Source organism: Poecile atricapillus, chromosome 2 (assembly GCF_030490865.1).
Source record: "Poecile atricapillus isolate bPoeAtr1 chromosome 2, bPoeAtr1.hap1, whole genome shotgun sequence".
In the NCBI taxonomy this organism is placed as follows: domain Eukaryota; kingdom Metazoa; phylum Chordata; class Aves; order Passeriformes; family Paridae; genus Poecile; species Poecile atricapillus.
In genome coordinates, this window is record NC_081250.1 from 63,420,163 (window position 1) to 63,432,476 (window position 12,314).

The following is a 12,314-nucleotide window of genomic DNA, read 5'->3' on the forward strand; positions in this document are numbered from 1 at the left end:
ACACCTTTACACCAGCAGCCCAAAGAAAGCAATTCTCACAGCAACCACAACACTGAAGTCTGTTCAACCTTCCTCCTCCAGAGCCAGGATTTAGCTTTTTACAACCCTGGCAAGTGAATATTTTAATTTAAAAAAATGCTTAATATAAACATAAAATATATTTTGAAATATTTTCTTTAAAATCCTCTGATATCTGCCTCAGACTGATATTTGAGGGAAAGTTTCAGGAAAAAAAACCCAGCCATTTTGGAGAGAACAGGCAAATAAGTATGTATCTGTAAAATTTACTACTGCTGCTGCTGCTGCTGTTGCTAATTTACTGAGATACAAAAATGGCTTCAGGCTCTGGAGAAATTCTGAAAATTTGGCAGAAGGATTATGCTGATCAGAGATGTGTTCTTAGCTATCCCTGGGAAAAAATCACCTATATTTGGTTAATTTTTAATGTCAGGTGGGGGAGGCCAGCAGCTGAATCTTCAGACCTTTTATCAATGTAAACTTCACACCCCAGGCTTTGACACAGCTCCACATGGGCCACAGCATCTATGGAAGGGTCTATCTGCACAGGGTTCACTGCAGAACAGAAGACTGAGCTCTGAGTAGACTTTGGGACTTTTGAAGTCAAGAAACCATAGTTAGCAAAGAAAGACATAATTACTTTGATGTACTATTCTTTACCTGAATATGTACAGAAACAAGGCAGAGATACAGAAAAGTGAAAAAACAGCTGGAGCTTCTTGTTAGACTTTTTTTTTTTTTTTTAGAAAGTAAATCCATACAAGCAGCAAAGTGCAAGCACTTTAAATATCCCCACCACAGAACTTACCAGAATAAATATTTTCTGGTAACCCAGTGTGCCAGCATAGAAGATTCATGGTCTGCTGTTCTCTAAAGCATCCTTTTCTTTCAGGAGCAGCACTCAGAAAGGGTGACACAATGCCAAGTTGCTCTCCCTGTATTCCAAGGCACCTCCACTCAAATGCCCCCAAATCCCATTTCTTCCTTGTCAGAAATCTTTGTTAACAAATTTCCCTTTTCGTTTATTTTGTGAACTGTGCTTGTCTTTTTTTTGTTTGTAAACAAAGAAACAAACAAAAAGCCAGAATGTAGCAAGGCTCTGCCAGAACTCAATTAATAAATAACGAGCATCAAGTGTTTTTGATCATTTCCTTCTGTCTGAGCCTCACAAACTGACAGTAAAACAGTGTATGACCCTTTACAGAACGATTTTGCTATCACATTACATCCTCACTGGAAATTAAGAACACAAATTTGACATTTTGAATGGGAACGGCTCATCCAATTTGGTTCAGTGTTATCCACTGGGAAGTCCAGAGCCAGCTGCAAGCCAGCACAGCAGGATTTAAAAAGCAAACCAGCACAACCTGCACTAACTTTGTCAATCACTCTGCACTATACAGGTGTGACTAACCCTATTTTGTTGGGCTTTTTGCAAGACAACTAGAGCTTAAATTCAAGGTATTCCTCAGTATGTATGAATTCACAGGGATAGGAAAAGCAGGAAAGGGATAGGAAAAGCAGGAAAGGAGAGTGAAGACATCCTATTGCTAGATCTGGAAGCATAGGGATGCAAGAAGTTACTTTCATATTCAAAACTGGAAAATGGGAAAAACAGGAATAAGAGGCGTTTAAAAAAGGAAAATAGGCTGAGACCTGCTGAAAAACTGTATTTGGTCATCTGGAAAAAATTTTAAAAGGATGGCTAGAGAACATCTTTTGCCACAGAGAAAATGTAAGGGAATAGAGAACACACATACAGAGACAACTACACGAGCAGTTTCCAGCATTGTGTTTAAAAATAGTGGCCAGGAAGACACAATCTCATTCCATCTTTGTTGGCATAACTTTACTTGACAGGGATATGCTAATTTGTACCAGCCATAGATCTGCCTCCTTCATTTATAAAGAGACAAACCCAGTATTAATAACACCTTTCTGTGCCCTGGTGTTTATGAGCACACCATCTGTTTGCTTTTGGAAACTGCCCACCATACATGCTAAATTGTCAAAGATACATGAAGTGGGCGAAAAGTTAAGATTTCCATTACTTCAGCCCTAATTTGACTAACACCACCATCAAGTGATCTCAATCCAAAGCATAAACATACTCCTTATAAACTGCTTAAATGCCAGTATTCTAAAGGGGCAACTGTTCATGTGTTGTAATCTCTCTAATGAGTAAAATTCAGCTGCAACCACAAAGAAAAGTAATGTTTGTTTACACTTCACTGAAAGGAAGCAAATAATGGCTCACAATACTAAGAAACCTGATGAAAATGGAAGGAAAATTACCCTTTGAATAATTTGTGCACGACCCATAAGTTTTAGTGGGCTGCAGCGAATACTAACGCAATCATTCCATACTGCTCTCTTGCAGATACTTTCATCTTTATATGTATACATATATGCTTTTTAAATGCACATTTACTCTCTTTTTCAAACTGTTTAGACTGCTTTGGGTGCAAAGGAAAGACTGGATTTGAACTCTTGGATCAATCACATGCACAAACTTTCTCAAAAAAAGCACATGGATAATAAAATAAATAAAACAACAAAAAAAAAAAGATAATTTTCCTTCTCTGTCTCTTTAAGATACTGCTGCTTTTCAGCCACACAGTGAATGCTTCATTCAAATAACAGAACATGGATTTCTCTTAGTAACTGCAGCTATAATTGTAGCAACTGCTTATACTGCTTCCATCCTATTAGTGTTACAATTGTCCAAAGCAGAACACTCAACTAAATTGCCCTCATTTCTTATAAACATCTCATTTTTTATTTGTAACAGAAAAAAAACCCCAAACGCCTTCAGAATGTTATCCCTTTCTTCTGTTACCTTATTTTGCTTCTTTGGCAGAAAGAGCACGAAGAAACAATACTGCTTTCCCTGCCTTCAATGTTTGGCTGCCCTTTCTTAAACAAAAATACTCTGATTCAGTGAATGCTCTGCCCACTATCACAGATAACATGCCTTTTCCAAAACTAAGTCTCTTAAGGACAGTGTGGGGTAGCTTTACTTGCAATCATTCACCAACTAGTATCCCATTTAGGATCTAGTAAGAATTGGCTCTTAGCATCTTCCTCTGCTGTATACGGTACTTGCATGCATATTATGCAAAATAATGATGAAAATAAATGGCCTGGGTTGTTGTATTTACTCATACACCGAGTACATATCTCTCATGTATTCTCATTATGATGAAAAGGCACAGGCTTGAAGAGTCCATCTCTGCATGGAAACAGCATGTTGGGCAGAGTGGAGGCAGTAAGATACAAAACTTTACTGACTTTTACAGTGACAAGAAGAAAAAACTCCTGCACTGTCAAAATGCTAGACAAATTGTATCACTTAAAGCAGTTACTACTCCTAGGTTTCAGTATGCTTCACTGGAAAGCAATTTCTTAATAGCATTTTTAAGGTAGCACACCATGATTTATTCTTACTTGGTTTTCAACTTAAAATGGTTTTGCCTGCTGCATATCTTTTTTTGGCTTTAAGGAAGGGTGGCCCAATAATAATTAAAAAAAACCAAACCCAGCACAAAATATAACTGCTTTGATTTACAGGGTCAGAGGAAGAGCTTTGAAATGTCCAGTAAATCCAAACACTATTTCCAGTCTTTCTTCTCATACACTCACTATTCTCCATACTTTCATTTTTACCCTTGTGTAACATATGGATAGGCCAAGCATATCCCACTTATTTGCTCATTACATAACCCATTCCTGCTATATTATCATTCCACACTTCAATAACTGTGCATGTTCTTGTTACCCCAACACAATAAACCATCAGAACAAGGAAACAGACTTCAGTGTGTGGGTATCTCATTTTGGCAGGTTTAAGAAAGACAGGAAAAGGGGAAAAGGGGGGAAGAAAGAGTGGAGCAGAACAGGAGGGAAAGACAAGAGCAAGGCTTAGTCTTTCACATGGGATGGTATACCAGAGGACAACCACAGTGCTTCTCAGCAAAGCTCAAGAGATCCAGGTCTGCAACAGCCGTGTGCTGCACACTGGTGTGGGGTGCTGAGAACCTGCTGCTCCCACTGCAGCAAAGCGGGTCACTGCATCACTCAGGACTGAGCTTCTGTCACAGACCATCGCACTCCCTGCTGCCCTCAGCACAAGACATGCACCACTTGTCTTCCACAGGGGCTTCCAAGCCCCTCCGTCACACCATTGCATGCAGACCCTCACCTACGGCACGTGACAGGGAGGTGACCACAGAGACACTGGCAAACGTCACGGTGTCAGCTCTTTCACCCTGACTCAAAGGTCAAACACAGCAGCAATACAGAAGCCACTCTTAGGGATACAATGCTAAGAAAGTCCAGGAAAAGTATACCTTTAACCAACTAGTTAATGAAGCTAAACTCAAGTAATCTTCCCTCTCAGAAAACTCTGAAGGAGTACCAATTACTTTCAGTTACTTAAATGAACTAAGTTCTCTATGGTGTTGCTTCTCAATTCTTGCAAAATATTCCTGGAAGTTTTTTGAGCATCATGGGAACACCTGAATGCACGTGTTAAAATACTCATTTAACAATCCTGGTTCTTCTCTCCCTGAAATCAGCTGCCCTTAATTTAAACAGCAGGAGACCTGGGCCTTTTCCACTGCCATGTTCCTTATCAGAGCTCTATAAATGTCACATCTTTATTTTATTAGTGAAAGACATGTTTCATAGATTAACAATAAGAGCATTCTTGTATGCGAGTTTTCCAGCCCCTGTTGAGACTCTGTATTCTTGAAGGTCAAATAAAGCCGTCCATAGGAAGGGGGAGAAGAAAATGCTCTGCAATATCCTTTTAAAGAGCCTCCACAGAAAAGAGAATAAATAGCTGATTTGTTACAGGGCTTTGAGGGCAGCCACAAATGCTAAGACCACAGGTAAATTAACCTGGTCATGAAAGGAGCAGCAGCTCGTCCAGTACCATTTCTACATTAGTTAACTTTCTTTGTGATTCAAGTCCAAGACTTTGCATTGTTCTATTTCCGCCTATTCCTCTGCTCTGGATTCCCTTTGTGACACTTTTATCAATGGAAAATCGAGGGAGGGATTTCCAGCTGGGAGCCCAACAAAAAAACAGGAGGTTCAGTCTGGTTTTCTCACTTGTGCTGCAAGAACCATTTCAGCACTAGTAATAAAAGCAAAACTACACACACACACAAAAAAAAAAAAAAAAAAAAAGACATGACCTGAAATTATTTTAGCATCATAAATGCTTCACCGCTCTTTATTCTGCAGTATGGTTAGTGTCACACATTGGCACAATAATTTGCTAGCTTAAACAGAGCTTCTTGCAAATAATGAATTTATATTAAGGGCCGCTGTCAGCTAGAATTCCAGGGAAATGCAAAGAAAAAGATAACAGCCATCGGTCAGATCTACTCTTTGTTATGCCCTTGCAGTTTTGACAGATTTATAGCTGCAGTGTCATAATATTAAAAAGTCTGACTGTGTCCTCTGTGAGTGGTGAGGAAATTACACACAAACAACAAGGGAAGCCAACCAGCACAGTGGGAACCACGCAAAATGGATTGTGCACAGGAACATCCACATGGCCACGCCTGCGGGTGTCATTGCAGCAGCCACAACAGGCAGCCAGTTGGGTGCTTAGTTTAGTTGTAACCTGAGGACGTGGCTTTGAAAATGAGATCGCTTGTACTAAGAGGATTTTCAAGGTAATTTTCAGGGGACAGATTTGGTATCATTTAAGACCAGAAAAGACTAATAATCATACTTTTAAAGATTATGGCAGTAGAGACCCTTCATCCTGGAAGGCACTTGGTATAGTAACAACAGAGTAACAACTCCCATACATTTATGTGAGCACCATTTAACACAGACAACACTCTCCTTGAATTCCAGAGCTATTTGTATACACCACCAAGGAGCCCCAGCCACCACCACCTTCTCAAACAAAAGAAGAAATGTCTCAAGGCTTTCAGTAGTCAATTATCCAGCCACTGCAGGCTCTTCTAGTGTCCTAAAGGCAAGTAAAATATCTTTCTTTTGCTCACATGTGTACTCTGTAAGGGCTCTGCTGAGAGAAGCACCTTTAGATAAAACAGAAATCGAGGAAGCTATCATCACCTCAGTTGCATAAGCTTGTCAAAGCTGCAACAGGACGAGAAGAGAAAAGCTGAAAGCAAAATGCAAGGGTGGAGAATCAGACGCAAAGGCTGTCTTCTTAAAGATAGAGAATACCTAAAGATGTGCCTTAAATTTAAAAAAAAATGGCGCTCACATCATCAAATAGCCTGAAAGTTTAGAAGGCATCTGAGAGAACACTATATGGTATCCAAATTCTCTTCTATTTTCTAGTCTGTTGGAGGAATATTTTCAAAAGGTCACATGGATTTCAGGCACCTAAATCATAACAAATTGTAAACTAGGAGACCTTGAGAACTGACTGCTAGCATTCTCTGAATCTATACCACAGACGTGTTACAGGGAACACAATTCTTGGTAGAATCACATACCACATACCTGTCCTGCAGATACCCCCTAATAAGAGAACATGCCAAGCAAGAGGGGATAAAATACTTGCAACGTTTTTGATGAGACTGGGGAGGAGGTGCCTTCATTCCTAATGCCACAAAACCTGAAGTTTTTTTAACAGACTATTATTTAAACCCAGTTTTACAATGAGCTTCTTATGTCCTCCCTAAGTCAACACATAAACTTCACAAATGACCAGGCAAACACATAGATCTGGGTTATGTCTCCAGCTCCAACCATTTACTTTATTGCCTTCCACAACATACAGAGCAATTCTCATTAAGTAGCTGAATGTGTAAAAGCTCAGTAGAGAGTTCAGGAAGTTCCTAAACCAAAAATAATCTAAGGGGCAAACTATGTGTGGAAAAAATTAATATAACTTGTGTGAAGTCACATGAAGTAACTGAAGGAAGTCTATGTGATCCTAGCAGACACAATCTATACCACATCACAGACAAGCCAAACAGCAGGAAATATCCTTGATAATATTCAGCTATTTGGAGTTTTCTCAGCTCCAAATCCAGACAGCAGTACATGAGTAGGTCACATTAACTAAATCCATCAAGGAAATCTCCATATAATTTCTGATCACTGTCTAGGGTCTGGCTTTTTGCTGTGGCCAGTCTCTGAGAAAGACATCAGAAAACAAAAACAAACAAACCCACACAATATTAAAAACAAAAACAAACAAACAAACAAAAACAAAAAAACCCTCACAAAACAAGGGAAAATCAACACACTCACAACTCAGACCTAATAATTACAAGCCAAAAAATGGAGGGAAGAAATCACTTCCCATCCTTGCAGGTAAGGTCCAAGTTCTCTAGCACAAGATTTGAAAATAATTAATATGAGACCAACAAGTTAAACAGCCTTACAGGGTCTTTTTAATTTATTAAATATATTTCGCTTTAATCACATTAATTTTTCAGAAATGTACAATAATCTTTGTGGTTTAAAATGACTTTGTATTCATTTTTTAATGGAGAGTATTTTTATTCATCTAATACATTATCCTTTCAAGAAAATTATCATACTTGACTACAAGTACTTAACGGGGCACTAATTAATACTCCTATTTCTCCCCATTTAAAACTCCTTTGAGGAATGAGGTCAGAAACCTGGTTTAACACGGGAGACACTTCTCAGAGGCTAAAGGAGGCGGGGACACAAAAGGCATTTGTCACCCTTATTCACGGAGAGCATCCCCTTTGAACAGGACATCCCGGCCCGGCAGCGATCCCTCTGGCCGAGCCAGCAGCTGATGCTAAGCCCCCTGACCAGCAGCTGGCCCGGCAGCACGTCCGTGCCTCTGCTCCACACCCCATGAACGACAAGAAGGAATTCTCCCACTTCTTGTTCAACAGGGTGAGTTTGACTTTTCCCACTCCTCCCAGAGCTTGCTGCAGGCAACCTGCCCGCCTCTCCCGGCAGCAGGGCTGAAGGAAAGGCTTGTCCTACTAGAGCACGGCCCTGGAACCCCCCATTCCCCCGTGCCGTAAGACAAGGACAGGCAGCTCCACCTCCCTCCGCGCAGGATCCCGCCGGAGCCGCGGCTCCCTGCCAAGGCCTCGGCAGCGGCTGTGCCTGGCCGGGAACGGCGGGAGGAAAATGCGGGCTGCAAACACCTCCCAGAGCTGCTTCGGACTCGGGGAACCCCTGCAGGGTTAAAGGGCAAAAGCAGAGACCAAGCGCAAGCGTTTCTGAAGCTCTCGGGAAATTTGCAGACACTCACCCACGAACTTCACATTTGCGTTCGCTCTGCATTGTCTACTAATTGCAATTATCTAAGAGCGGCTCCACGATGGGAGGAGGGGAGGAGAAGAAGGCTTCCTTTTGGCACAGCTTCTTCAGAGTTCAAAGGACACATATGGCCTGCAAACACAGTGCAGGGAATAATGTAAAATTAAAGGAGGGATGAGAGGAAAATGAGAACGCAGCAGGGACCAGCACTGTTCTGGATCTGCTTGACTGGAATTTTAAATAAAGAAACAGGAGGGGAAAAAATCAACAAAACCCCCACACTTCTTTTAATTCCACATCTGAACAGAAGGAGGGATCACGGGAGGGGGCCCACAAATGAAGGGAAGACCTCTGGGGAGCAGAACATGAGCACTTCTGCGGGGGCCAGAGACCCCAGGCCCTACGGCCTCAGCCCGGCAGCAGGACCCAGAGGACTGCCCAGAGAGCAGGGCTGGAAGCTGCCAGAGGTACAAGGGCTTCCCGAAATGTACAACCAACACCTCCAGAGAGACAGGAGAGGCTCATTTCAGAACAAACACATGTGCAGCACCAAACCCACAGGGAAGGACAACCTGTCTACCCACAGAGTAAAGCAAGAAAAAAGAAAAGTGTCCAAATAGCATATGTCCCGATTTCCCTCGCAGTGCTCGTCTCACCACACAAAGCCACACAAAAGTCAGCAGCCTGCTAGAAGGTGCCTGTGTTCATGCCAAAGGCTGACACCTGCTTGTGGCCTTGTCTTTGTTAGGACAGAAACCAAAGCCTGCTCTTCACACTGCAGGGCATATCAAGTGCAAAAATAAATAAACAAAACAAAACAAAAAATCCACAACAATTCTTGGTTGTAATTTCTACAGAATTATTGCACAACAACCACCCATAACGAGAGAATGAATTTATAACCGCACACAAGCTATATTTACCAGTGGACTGGTTACAAAGCAAAACAGCAGGAAACCACAATGTGTGTCTTCATCTTAGCTCCTCAGCAGTGGTGCAGGGCAAGGCTGCCCATGCAGCAGGGCAGGCTGGGCAGGTGAAACCCAGGCACACCCACCAAAGAGGAGCACAGCCTTATGACACTGGAACCTGGAGCAAGCAGGGCACAAAGTTGCTGCCAGATAGTCAAGGGAAGCTATGTAGAGGTGCAGCTAGTGTGTCACTTGTTTGACCTCAGGGTTAAACAGTTGGCCACACCAAAAAAAACTGAAGGGAGTCTTGCTTCTGTCCCAGTTTCCAGAAATTTTGATACCTAGGCAGAAATTTAAAAAAAAAAAAAAAAAAAAAAAAAAACCAAGAAAAACTAACACAGAAAACAAATTTAAAAACCACCCCACAACTGGAAATGCAGCTCCCTGTGCAGTCAGGATCCAGGAGACGAACCATCTCCGCCCCTTGAAATGAACGGCCACTCCCAGAGAGCACTTTGTGCTCTTCTCCCATCAGCTATTCAACAGTTGGCCCCACGGCAAAACGGGCACAATTCAACCCAGACTGGGACTGTGGGACTGTGCCACAAGAGGAGGCCTGGCAAGGTCAGCAGCTGAGCGCCAGATGACAACTTTTGATCACTGGGGAGAGTTGATTTGGGTCTGCCTACCAGACACCATAAATTGCTGAGTTCAGGGGACCTTCACCCCTTCAACATTGCATTTCAGGCAAATTTGGCCAAAACTGCCTCACAACTGTGGAAGTTAGTGGGCCAATGCATTTAAGGAAAGACAGGCAGCACACTCACAAGAGCCCCATTTCCTCAGGCTGACATCATACAAGCAGGCAGCATCCCTGCTGCCAGCAGTACACCCCTGACCACCTTGCCCCAGCTGCTCCTCCTCACCCCCCTCTGTGCCAGTACAAACCCTCACGCTTTCCAGGCCAGCATGAGAATGATGGCAAGCTAGATCCAGGAACAGATTCTGCTGAAAACTTACCTTTTTTTTTCTTCTTTCTTTTTTTTTTTTTAGGGATTATTTTTAACTTGGATCCTTTCCCAGACCCAGCTCAGAGCATGACTACACAACGCTTATGTCAGCACAAGGAAGCCATCTAATGAGCACCCATGAGGGGGGCAGGATCGCTGCCATCGCTATCCTCGCCACCTTAATGAGCTTGTAAAACAACGGCCTACAGACAGCAGGTTAAAAAGTCACAGAGCTTCAGTAAATTGAGGACGACACATAAAAAAACAAAAATAAACCCCAAAATTCATACGCATAGGTTACCTAGCCACTGCCATGTCAAGCTGCCAAAACACAGCAAAAGCACAGGGCCCTCCACTGAGGAAAAGCAACCTTGCACTCAGCTCCCCCAAAACCCCAATGCAGAAGGGCTCCTGACACACACTCATGGAAAATCCTGGTCTTTACTGCTTCCTAAGCAGGATATACAAAGAAAACCCGCACCTTGTAAACCACTGGTATCTCCAAATGACCTTTCTCTTATCTTTTTGGACAGGCATGCTCTCTCTGCTCTGTTCCTGGAGAGACACCAAACAGCCCAGCCCCAACTCAAGGAGGAAGCATACAAGTAAAAGAGAAGGGAAGGTGAACAGATCAAACAATTCTCCTTCCTCGTGACCTGTGGGTGCAAAGCCTTCACAACAAATTGTGTAACCTTAAACACATGTTAAGATGGAGACAAAAATCCATTATAACTGCTTCTGCTGTTAATGCTGACCAGTGCATTATTACTGCTCCGGTGGCAATCAGTGAATCTGTCATGAAAAGAAAGGATGTGTTGGGTTTGCTATCGATCCTTATAATTCCTGTCTGAGAATAATCATACCATCTTGAAATATAGCCCAAAAGAGCACTGTTATTCCGGAACTGAGCTGCTTTTGGAAGATGAGTAAAAAGCAGTTACATCCTTTGAGATATCTTCTTGAGGTTGCAGACAATTGTTCCTGGCTTTATAGACACGTTTTCTGATCCTTAAGTATTTTCTTTCCCCTATAGCTGAAAGAGCCACGCACGAATAAAGAGAAATCTGTCTATCCCAAGAAATCACGTAACTAACTATAGACATAGGGCTGTCAAGTATGCACAAAATAAACTAACTGAAATAATATGATTTTTCCCCCTCTAATAGCCTTCATTTATAGTCACTGTTGGTGTGACAACCAGTAACAGTAAGTGGAATGATTTCATGCAGCACTTTCCATATTGAGATATTCTATATCCCCTTGTGCAGCAGTTTCTAACACTTATTTTGTATTAGGGCAACAGAGTAAGGCACCTCAAATTAAGCCTGGAGCAGTAACCATTCCCTCAAATCAGAGCTAAAACCCAGACTAACAGCTGTCTATTGCCAGCTCACCTCTTTCTCCTCAATGAAGTCTGGACATCACCAGTGGATGGGAGGTAGAAGTACAAGCCTCTGATGGCATCCAAAACTGCCCCCAAAAATGCCTATGGAAATACATATTCCAAACATGGCTACAACAACGGTACCAAACAAAATATATGATGCCTATCCAAGTGTTACAACAAATTGTCCATTGTAGCTGGAAAACAGAGAAACACAGCCCTGAAAAGGAATCAGAACAATACTGACTTTAAAACTGTTAAGGGTTCTTGTTAAGTGTGCATTCTAGCATATTCATAAAGCAGGTTTTTTTGAAGGTAGGAAAAAATATGACAAAACAGATTAATAAACTAAAGATAAATAATAAGGAAAAAATCAAATATATAAACCAGAAGAAATCTGAACTGATAAATACACAAATATTTTGTGTGCATATGTGCATGAAATTTAATACAACTCCTAATTCTTGGTATCTTGGATAACACCTGTCTGTTTTCCAGACCTCAGTTTCAGAAGTTTACTCCTTTTTTCACACATGGTTTCAGAAGGACTGTGGTCTCTTTAACAGTGAAGTTCTGTCCTCCATCTAACACATATTCCCACTGACTTCAACCTGCCTAAAGTTAACTATAAATACAATGGAAAGTCTAAGGTAGCGTGTTGCCTAATTTTTCCCTTTTTTCTGACGTGCTGTTTGGCTATTCATAATGAATATAAAATACTTTTTTTTTTTTTTAATTAAC

The 12,314-nt window shown here is 41.7% G+C and overlaps 1 protein-coding gene across 6 annotated transcripts in view; it reads right to left on the minus strand.

Moving 5' to 3' along the window:
* ATXN1 (ataxin 1) overlaps positions 1-12,314 on the minus strand; it is a 362,359-nt gene that overhangs the window by 131,374 nt on the left and 218,671 nt on the right. Inside the window, exons 11-12 of one of the 6 annotated variants that reach the window (XM_058831292.1) lie at positions 9,192-9,520; positions 8,261-8,400 (exon numbers count right to left, since the gene is read on the minus strand). The exons of the other annotated variants lie outside the window; for them this stretch is intronic. The gene's annotated coding sequence lies outside the window, so the exon portion shown is untranslated. The remainder of the gene's footprint in view (positions 1-8,260; positions 8,401-9,191; positions 9,521-12,314) is intronic. 6 annotated transcript variants of the gene reach the window in all.